Raw genomic sequence first — 11,466 nt, forward strand, 5'->3', positions numbered from 1 at the left:
TGACACACACTTAAATGTGAGAACTGATAGCATTGTAAAAAGGACTATATTGGAATCACCTTTTTAAAGTTCTTAGCATGCGTGCCAGTGCTTGACATATAGTAAGTACTTAATATATGATAAACCACACTAAGATCTCAAACATTTGTAGAAAACTTAAGGTGTTCCCATTACTGGAGGTATGAAGATATATAAACTATGGTTGTTCAATAAACTGGTGGAATGTACTACCACGGGGAACACCTTTAGGCCAGAATTAACAATAATGCTTTTAGGTGTTATAATATTATCACTTAAAATATGCTCTGCAGAGTAGATGCACCAGGGTCGTAGAAAGTCAAGACAGATGTTTTTGATAGATAGATGTAGTCAAGTACAGAATGTAATTTATAATTATAAAAACAATGTTTGGCAATTTATTTTCTTTTTCAACTTGTATTATTTAAATTAATCTTCAGAACAGATTTGTGGTATAAGACACTACTAGAGGAACCATGAAAGTACACAACTGTGGCACCCCACTCCAGTACTCTTGCCTGGAAAATCCCATGGGTGGAGGAGCCTGGTAGGCTACAGTCCGTGGGGTCGCTAGGAGTCAGACACAACTGAATGACTTCACTTTCACTTTTCACTTTCATGCATTGGAGAAGGAAATGGCAACCCACTCCAGTGTTCTTGCCTGGAGAATCCCAGGGACGGGGGAGCCTGGTGGGCTGCCGTTTATGGGGTCGCACAGAGTTGGACATGACTGAAGTGACTTAGCAGTATATTACTGTTAGGAAGATTAAGTAATATCATTCATACAATATACTTAAAGCAGGACTGGGCACATAGGGAGGTCTAAGTCTTGTCGCCATTACTGTTTCCTAAAGTTATTATTATCTGCCTACATTGTTTATGTTGTTCAAATATGAGGGACTTAACTGGTCAAAGAGTCTTGTTTCAAGCTCTTGGCAGATGGTGCCCACATCTATTTCCACTGTCACGCAATCTCTCATATGAGACATGTAAGTTTTTCTCAGCCCTTGCTATAGTTCCTGTGACTAATTCACTAGTACATCTACTCCTGTGACATGTGACCCAATTTAAATGGCAATAACCAGACGTTTCAGCTTAGTGCTCAGCGGCTGCATGTTCTGACGTTTTCAAAAGAACAGTCGATCCCTGGGTTTATGATTTTTGGATGGATAGTCGGAATGGTGCACATTTAGAGTAAAGGAGATTGTATGAAGCCACAAGACAATTCAGGGGCTCAAGAAGTCATTTTGCTGTTTCCCTCTTAGTTGGGGGTAGAAACACACAGAGATCTTTCTGGCCACAGGATATCTGGAATACATGAACTCTGAAGTGAGACACTGCAAACCCAGATGCAGTCACCTTGTGAACTAGGACAGCTTTCTCCTCCATGAACCTCTCATGTGAAATCATCTTCCCTCACACTCAAGGTCTTCTGAACTCCAATTTCAGCCTCTGTTTCCAGCATGATGTCCTACAATTCCTTTCCACACTTAAGCAGTTCCAGCAAGACCACATATTTCATTTAACCACATCCCTGAGTGCTGAAATTGTCAGGTGTGAGCTGGAGGCAGTGTACTTGGCAAGGGAAAAGGCCTCTTGGGCAATTGTTACAGCTGCTCCTATGGAAACCTCTGCATTTGCCCTAGATTCAAGCCACTTAAACGGGCATGTGGGGAAGTATAGACTTGGAATCTATAAAAAATGGTATAGATAAACCTACTTGCAAAATAGAGACATAGATGTAGAGAAGAAACATGGTTACCAAGGGGAGAAAGAGGGGCAGGATGAATTGGGAGATTGGGATTGACATATATACAATACTATGTATAAGATAGATAACTAATGAGAACCTAGTGTATAGCACAGGGAACTCTGCTCAGTGCTCTGCTGCTGTTAAGTCACTTCAGTCGTGTCTGACTTTATGCGACCCCATAGACGGCAGCCCACCAGGCTCCCCCATCCCCGGGATTCTCCAGGCAAGAACACTGGAGTTGGTTGCCATCTCCTTCTCCAATGCATGAAAGTGAAAAGTGAAAGTGAAGTCGCTCAGTCATGACCCCATGGACTGCAGCCTACCAGGCTCCTCCTTCCATGGGATTTTCCAGGCAAGAGTACTGGAGTGGGGTGCAATTGCCTTCTCCGGCTCAGTGCTCTATGGTGACTTAAATCGGAAGGAAATGCAAGGAAGAGGATATATATATATATATATATATATATATATATATATGTGTGTGTGTATATATATGTGTATATATATATATATATGTATGAGTGAAAATATTAGTCACTCAGGCGTGTCTGACTCTTTCCAACCCCCATAGACTGTAGCCCACCAGGCTCCTCTGTCCATGGATTCTCTAGGAAAGAATACTTGAGTGGGTAGCCATTCCCTTCTCCAGGGGATCTTCCTGACCCAGGGATCGAGCCCATTGTAAAGCAACTATACCCCAATTAAAAAAAAAAAAAAGGCCTCTATTTTTACTTTTTTCTCTTCCCCTTCTCTCTACTCCCTCTAATTAATTTCCCCCCAACTGTCCGCTCTCATTCCTTAAGCGCCCTTTCACGTCCACCCTTCTCCATTTCCACTGCTCTTGACCTCATGATGGCATTCTGGGGGGATAATGGGCAATTGTGAGTGTTCTACCCTTCCTCCAGAATCCATTCCATGGCAGGGTTTGGAGATCCACTGTAAACACTTCAGTCTGGGAGTAAAGGCAGGAAAGACAGGATTCCTTTGTGCTTTAAGAGTTTGTGCCAATATCTTTCCAGCCACAGGAGACTCAGACCTCACCAGTGGGAGTCAAGTCTTCCCTGACATACTTTATACACATGTGAACACTTCATCCAGCACATATTCATTGAGTACCTATACTATTGCTGCACCCAGTTAAGTCCTCATAGATGTGACTGGTAGTGAACAAAACAGATTTTATCCCAGTCTTATTGATGCTGATCATGATGAATATCACCCTATGACCTAAAATCCCTTAAGCGTCTCAAATATAACCCTTTTCAATAGGTTAGAGTGTTCTTCCTCTTTTGATATGCCCATTTTTCTGATGGTCAGGAGCTCCCCTCCTGATTTTTCCTTTGAAACTACAGGTAAATAGGAAGTACAATGGAAAGCATGTAGGAACTATAGGACATGAGGAGGTCTAGGCTCTTCCCAAACCAGCTGGGTAAAATTGGCCAAATATAGTTTTCGGTTAAAAAAACAATTATTTATTTGGCTATGCTAGGTCGGAGAAGGCAATGGCACCCCACTCCAGTACTCTTGCCTGGAAAATCCCATGGATGGAGGGGCCTGGTAGGCTGCAGTCCATGGGGTAGTGAAGAGTCAGACACGACTGAGCGACTTCACTTTCACTTTTCACTTTCATGCATTGGAGAAGGAAATGGCAAGCCACTCCAGTGTTCTTGCCTGGAGAATCCCAGGGACGGCAGAGCCTGGTGGGCTGCCATTTATGGGGTCGCACAGAGTCGGACACGACTGAAGCGACTTAGCAGCAGCAGCAGGTCTTAGTTGGGGTATGTGAGATTGTCAATCTTCAGTCATGGCATGCAGAATCTTTAGTTGAGGCATGTGGAATTTAGTTCTCTGATCCCTGACCAGGTATAGAACTTGGGCCCCCTGCATTGAAATTGCAGAATCTTAGCCACTGAATTACTAGGGAAGTCCCCAAATGTTGCCTTGTATCTGTGGGGTAAATGCCTAGAGCATTGGTCATGGTTGAATGGCAGGCTGAGCTCTGAAGTGGTAAAGAAACCGAGCATTGAATTTTTACCTCCTTTGAGTTTTTGTCCTATAAAGTAATGCTGGCCACTGCAATCAATAAACACTCACAATATATGTGTGTTTTATTTAAGATAGGAATCCCAAGAATACCCTGCATATGGACATTCATCCACCAGATGAGGGAAGAGAGAGAATGGAAGACTTCAAAGGAATGTTATAGACTAAGCTGAAAGAAGTATACATCTGGGGACTTCGTTGGTGGGTCCAGTGCTTAAGACTGCATGCTTCCAATGCAGAGGGTGTGGGTTCGATTCCTAGTTGGGGAACTTAAGTCCCATATGGCTCAGGACACAGCCAAAAAATTAAAAAAAAATTTTTTTTTAAAAAGAAGTGCACATCACTTGCCCAAATTCCATTGACTAGAACTCAATCTCATGGATGCATCTACATGCAAGAAAGGCCAAGGTTATAACCCACCTGTGTGCCTAAGAAGAAAAGGGAACTGATTTGCTGACGCACTCTATGCCATAGGCTTCCTTAAGAAAATAAAGTTTGGACCCTATATCACACACACACACACACACACACACACGCACACACAGTACAAGCACCGAACACATGAAAAAAATAGAGATTATTTTTACAGTTTAACACAATTGCTAAAGTCGAAGTCCCCAGAATAATAAACACTGATACTCAGGTTCCTTAGAGAAAAGGATCAGATAATACATGATGGGTATTTGTCAATATCATTTGGAAGCCTCTCTTGTAATAAGGGCTTCCCTGGTGGCTCAGATGGTAAAGAATCCTCCTGCAATGCAGGAGACATGGGTTTGGTCCCTGGTTGGGAAGATTCCCCTGGAGAAGGGAATAGCAACCCACCCCAGCATTCTTGCCTGGAGAATTCCATGGACAGAGGAGTCTGGTCGGCAACAGTCCATGGGATCCCAAAGGGTTGGACATAACTGAGAGACTAATACTTTTCACTTTAGTACTAAACAGATTTGGGGTTGAAGTCTGAGAATTCATCTTTTGGAAAATAAGAGAGGGAATTCCCATTGGCATCAGTCATGTACAGCTGTTACCTGCCCAGTCTCTCCAATTATGGCCTCAGTTCAGTTCAGTTCAGTTCAGTCGCTCAGTCGTGTCTGACTCTTTGCGACCCCATGAATTGCAGCATGCCAGGCCTCCCTGTCCATCACCAACTCCCAGAGTTCACTCAAACTCACGTCCATCGAGTCAGTGATGCCATCCAGCCATTTCATCCTCTGTCATCACATTCTCCTCCTGCCCCCAATCCCTCCTAGCATCAGAGTCTTTTCCAATGAGTCAGCTCTTTGCATGAGGTGGCCAAAGTACTGGAGTTTCAGCTTCAGCATCATTCCATCTAAAGAAATCCCAGGGCTGATCTCCTTCAGAATGGACTGGTTGGATCTCCTTGCAGTCCAAGGGACTCTCAAGAGTCTTCTCCAACACCACAGTTCAAAAGCATCAATTCTTTGGCGCTCAGCCTTCTTCACAGTCCAACTCTCACATCCATACATGAACACAGGAAAAACCATAGCCTTGATGAGACAGACCTTTGTTGGCAAAGTAATGTCTCTGCTTTTGAATATGCTATCTAGGTTGGTCATAACTTTCCTTCCAAGGAGTAAGTGTCTTTTAATTTCATGGCTGCAATCACCATCTGCACTGACTTTGGAGCCCCCAAAATAAATTCTGACACTGTTTCCACTGTTTCCCCATCTATTTCCCATGAAGTGATGGGACCAGATGCCATGATCTTCGTTTTCTGAATGTTGAGCTTTAAGCCAACGTTTTCACTCTCCACTTTCACTTTCATCAAGAGGCTTTTAAGTTCCTCTTCACTTTCTGCCATAAGGGTGGTGTCATCTGCATATCTGAGGTTAGTGATATTTCTCCCAGCAATCTTGATTCCAGCCTGTGTTTCTTCCAGTCCAGCGTTTCTCATGATGTACTCTGCATATAAGTTAAATAAGCAGGGTGACAGTATACAACCTTGACGAACTCCTTTTCCTATTTGGAACCAGTCTGTTGTTCCATGTCCAGTTCTAACTGTTACTTCCTGACCCGCATACAGATTTCTCAAGAGGCAGGTCAGGTGGTCTGGTATTCCCATATCTTTCAGAATTTTCCAGTTTCTTGTGATCCACACAGTCAAAGGCTTTGGCATAGTCAAGAAAGCAGAAATAGATGTTTTTCTAGAACTCTCTTGCTGGCCTAGGGGGCAAATATTTCAAAAAACATTTGACATATTTTCTTTACAAACCAATCAGTAGGACAACCTACAAAGTAGAAGACAGAAATCCATATGGAAAAGAATCTATGAAAGTACTTTATTTTCTCTATCACAATCCTAACCCAATGCTGAGTCAGCGAGTAGAGGGGTTCTCATAGCTCCTGGGTTTATATACGGAAATCCAAAGTATGTACCCTCAAAGTTCCAATTCTAATGGCTCTTTCATCTCTATCTACCTACTGGGTCAAGAGAAGCTGAGCTTAAGGTTGATCTTGAGATTTAGTCATGGCCTTACCAGTAAATGAACCAGTGAACTTAAAGTGGACCTGAATTCTCATGACAAAAGAACAGTGTGGAGCATGAACTTTGGAGCAAGAGGAATTACACACGAATTCGAACTCTCCCACTTTAACTTTCAGTGTCTCTGTTTAGCATCTGTTAAAATGAAAGAAAAGACATTTACACCTCAGAGTTGCTATAAAGATGAAATCAGACAACTTCCCTAAAACACACAACACAATGCCTGAGCCACAGAGGGGTGTGATACACTCTAAAGGTAAAGAGCTCTCTTCCGAGAGGCTAAAACAAAGCAACAACACAGAGCAATCCTGGAGTGAGTACATACACAAACCATATAATCCAAACAGCAGTTACTAGCAACCAACATTTAGGCAATATTATGATTATTTTCTGGACTCCATTGCCTATTGCCACAAACAGAATGTGCTTTGAATTTAGTCTGGAAGAGTCTGTATTTATATACATCTTTAAATTAAAAGAAAAAAAAAGATCAAGCTGGGTTTAGGGTCCCATCACTTCCCCTCACTCTCTAAATATGGGAAAGAGAAGACTAAGGCTAAGGCTGGGGCTGTTGAATCCATAAACTTTATCACTATTATCCATCATGAGTTCCAGCAGTTTCTTTGGGGAAGACATATTCCTTTAGGAAAAAAAAAAAACAACAGATCAAGGCAAGAACTGAAGCCCAGTACAACCCTATCTACAATTCTTGATTCCCTAGATTAAGTGGAACATATAGAATATTTCACAAACCTCTTAGTTGATGTATCCTGGAGATATTAACTCATACCTTCTCAACCCACTCCCCGTATTTTAGGGGCAAGGAGAGAGTAAGAAAGTTTAACCTCAGATTCTTCATTCCTATCCTTTTCATTCAGTGCTCAGCAAACACATACACACACACACACACACAAACACACACACACAGATTTCCAAGGGTGATCCCTGTCAAACAAGCCAACAGTGGGGTTCTCTTTGGAAAGGTATAATTTGTAGGTATTCTATTTCTTATTTTACCAAAAGATGAGAGCCATTTACGTGGAATCCTACAGAGATTTATAGAAGCGTATTCAATTGGAGAATGAGAGAGAAGAGAGTGTGCCTTAAGTCAAAAGAGGCTGTTGTATTAGCTGATAAACAACTAGCTCCCTACTCTTACTGTCATTAAATGAGCTGGGCATAGCTTGATTCTTAGTCATAGGAATTTGGGAGCCTCACCATCCAGTCTCGTAGAGAATTATCAGGTATCTTGGAATGTCCCACTTGAATACTGCATGATAGAGAGTGATTTCTGGAGTTCCACAGGGAAGATGGACAGGTCAAAGGAGACATTTTATTTCTCTGCCACCAGCCAGTTTAGCTTCAGAGAATTGGGTTGGAGAGAGCTGCATGTCTTAATTTAAGTTTCTCCAAGATCCTGAGACAAAAGCTTGGATGCAGATGGTTTATTTGCAAGGTGCTTCTAGAATGCACAGGTGTAGATATGGAAAAAGCAAGACAGAAAAGATTAAAAAAAAAAAGTCAATAAATACTCTCCTCTTGAAGGTCTTCTGAATAGACTATCTCAGAATTATCCCGCCAGATGACGGCCTCTCATTCCTCATGTATTAAGGTTTGCTCTGGGGGTGTTCATTGTCCCACCCACACACTGTCACGTCTGCATTGAGCTTGAGTGTGGTAAAGAGCTCCTGTGGCCTGCAGAGAGACCTCAAGCAGAGAAGGTGAAAGATATAAGTACCTTATCTGTGTAGCTGGGAACTCCGGTGGGCTGAAGAATCAACTGGGCCTCAACAACATCTACCGAGGCAGAATTAAAATGCAAAGAGTTTACCTTCCCCAGATCATCACAGCTGGTAAGAAGCAGAATTAACAATGGAACATGAGTCCCTTGGGCTCTAAGTTAGTAGCAGCCCAGAGAAACTATAGCTTGCAATAAAATCTAATTTTAACACGTGACACTCTCATTAAAAAACTATGCTGTGACTCATTCCCTAAGATAGAAATCGAGATATTACTTTTATTAAGCAAGAGGGTATGGAGGGAAACTGCAATGGAAGAGAACTAAAATTGTATGAGATGATTAAAATAATCACTAGAAATATTAACAAGTAGAATTGACAGTATGGAAAATTGAATTAGCTAAGCAGAAGCTAAACTCAAGACATAAATCAAGAGCACAAATAAATAACAAACAGAGAAATGAAAGGCATGTTAGAAAATTTGACACTGAGCATGGAGTGTCAATATGCAAATAGCCAAATCTCCTACAGATGATATAGCTAAGTGGATGATCAATACTGGAGCAATGGAAAGAAATGATTAAATATTCTAATATAATAACCATGCTCATAATAGAGACATATATCATCAACTCACTAACAGCTAAATTACTCAAGACCTATCTGAGGTATTTTTGAAGCACGAAAGAGCTGTAAGGGTTGAAAAACAAAATTTATCAGGAAATAATAACACTACTTATGGACTATTAATAGAGTTATAAAATGCTTTTTTGTATAACACACTACTATGCACATAAAAATACATGCCTGTGCTACAGATGTTATAGTTGTTTAACTGGTAAATTAGAAGTTTGTAGAATCTCAGATATTTAACTTTCCTTATAATCAAAGCCATTATGAAACCATTCCCCCCGTGTGTGCATCTCTTGCTTTTGTCCCTTTCAAAGTTTTATATCTGAGAACAATGCTTGTTGAGTTTAAGAGATAAGTTAATCGAAGGTCATTCTCAGTCAGCATACTTCCTAGCCCTCCATAACTCATAGACAGCACTATCCGCCACTCAAAGTGTCTCGCACTTCTCCAACGATACAACGCACACACGTGTATCTTTGCATTTTAAAAGTATCTTTTAAATTGGGATATAATTTAGGTGCAGTCAAATTCATCTTTCATTGTATAGTCATGTAACCACCAGAACAATTCCTTCAGCCTGAAAAAGTTCCTCATGCCCCCTTTCCCCACCTGATGCCCACAGCAACCACAAATCTGTTTTCAGTCCCTTGGCCTTGAAATTTCCAGACTTTTCTGTAGTTTTTGAACCTGGTTTCTATTCTTTAATAAGATGCATTTGAAGTTTGTTTTGTTGCCTGTGTCTGTAATTGACTCATTTTACTGCTGAGTGGTATTACATTTTATATGTGTACTACAGCTTGTTTATCCACTCATCTATTGAAGGTCGTTTGGACTGTTTGTAGTTTGGAGGGAATTATGAGTGAGTACAGTATAAAGATTTTGCAAGTGTATGCTTTCATTTCACTTGTATATGTGCGTGCTAAGTAGCTTCAGCCATGTCTGACTCTGTGTAACCCTATGGACTGTAGCTCCCCAGGCTCTCTGTTCAAGGGGATTCTCCAGGCAAGAATACTGGAGTGGGTTGCCATACCCTCCTCCAGGGGATCTTCCTAACCCCAGGGATCGAACCCGCGTCTCTTATATCGCCTTCATTGGCAGTAAGGTTCTTTACCACTAGCGCCACCTGGTTAGAATGGAAATTTCTGAGTTGTAAGGTAAGCCTATCATTTAATTTTGTAAGAAAATATTCAACTATACACAGCTGATAAAAGTATGTGTATCCCCACAGTGCATCGTATATTGTACTGTTACTATGTATAACCTCTATTGTTATACCTATGACTGCTGCTGCTGCTAAGTCACGTCAGTCGTGTCCGACTCTGTGCAACCCCATAGACGGCAGCCCACCAGGCTCCCCCATCCCTGGGATTCTCCAGGCAAGAACAGTGGAGTGGGTTGCCATTTCCTTCTCCAATGCATGAAAGTGAAAAGTGAAAGTGAAGTCGCTCAGTCGTGTCCGACTCTTAGCGACCCCATGGACTGCAGCCTACCAGGCTCCTCCATCCATGGGATTCTCCAGGCAAGAGTACTGGAGTGGGGTGCCATTGCCTTCTCCGATACCTATGACAAGTATCTCTTAATATGCCTGTATCTCCCACTAGACTGTGAGGTCTCTGAAGGCAGATGCTTCATTCTTTTGGTTCATCTTGCCTCAGCGTTTAGTATAATTTCCACCATGCTATGAGTTCTTAGAACGTTGAAAGATCATTTGAGGAAAAGTATTGAAAGGCTGGTCCTCCATTCCAAGAGCCCAAAGTGACACAGCAGAATTCCATGTGGAAGAGAGACAGCCTAGCCCCTTGCTTTTGGGATAATCCACTTATTTCTTTCTTGCAGCATTCACTTGCCAGGCACATCCATGACCAAGAGGAGAGATGCATGGACCAATAATAGGCAGTATTGTTAATGCAAGTTCCTGTGCCCAATGCACAGTGAAGCCAAACAAACTGGAACGTCAGAAGTCTGGAGAAGAGAAAGGTTTATCACAAGGCCATGCAAGGAGACAAGTGGCTCATGCCCTAAAAAGCCCTGAATGCCCCAAAGGTTTTCAACAAAGCACTTTTAAAAGCCTAGTGAGAGATCAAGGTCCCAGGGCCGGTGATTCCCTCGTGTACACTTCTCTGATTGACTGATGGTGAGGTGGCAGGGCATGATCACAGGGGTTAACTTTGCTAGTCCTTAGGCTCCAGGAAGCCTGGGGCTATGTGCTCATGATCCTCAAGTAGTTAACATCTTCCACTTCGGGGAGAGGGGGAGGTTTTTTACCTATGTAAAACAACTGAGGAAGTGTGCAAATACTATAATCTAGGTATTTCAGAGAGAAGCTAAAGCAGAGGATATGGTGGAAGGCCCCATACAATCCTGCTCAGTTTCAGTAAGACACAGCAATTAAGAGCATAGAGCTCAGGGCTTTCCTGGTGCCTCAGTGGTAAAGAATCCACCTGCCAGTGCAGGAGACACGCGTTTGATCCCTGGGCTGGGAGGATTCCACGTGCCGAGAGCTTGTGTGCCACAACTATTGAACCCCTGTTCTGGAGCCCGGAAACTACAAGTACTGAAGCCCAAATGCCCTAGAGCCTGTGCTCTGCAATGAGAGAAGCCACTGCAATGGGAAGCCCTCTCACGGCAACTGGAGAGCAGACCCTTGCCTGCCTCAGCTAGAGAAAAGCCTGCACATCTATGAAAGCTAAATAAATAAATAGCCTAGGCTCTGAAGTCAGGCTGCCTTAGCATTTGGATCTTGGTCATCAGCTGAAAGAGTTTCTGCAACTAAACACGAC

Source organism: Bos javanicus, chromosome 13, assembly GCF_032452875.1.
Source record: "Bos javanicus breed banteng chromosome 13, ARS-OSU_banteng_1.0, whole genome shotgun sequence".
NCBI classification, from domain to species: domain Eukaryota; kingdom Metazoa; phylum Chordata; class Mammalia; order Artiodactyla; family Bovidae; genus Bos; species Bos javanicus.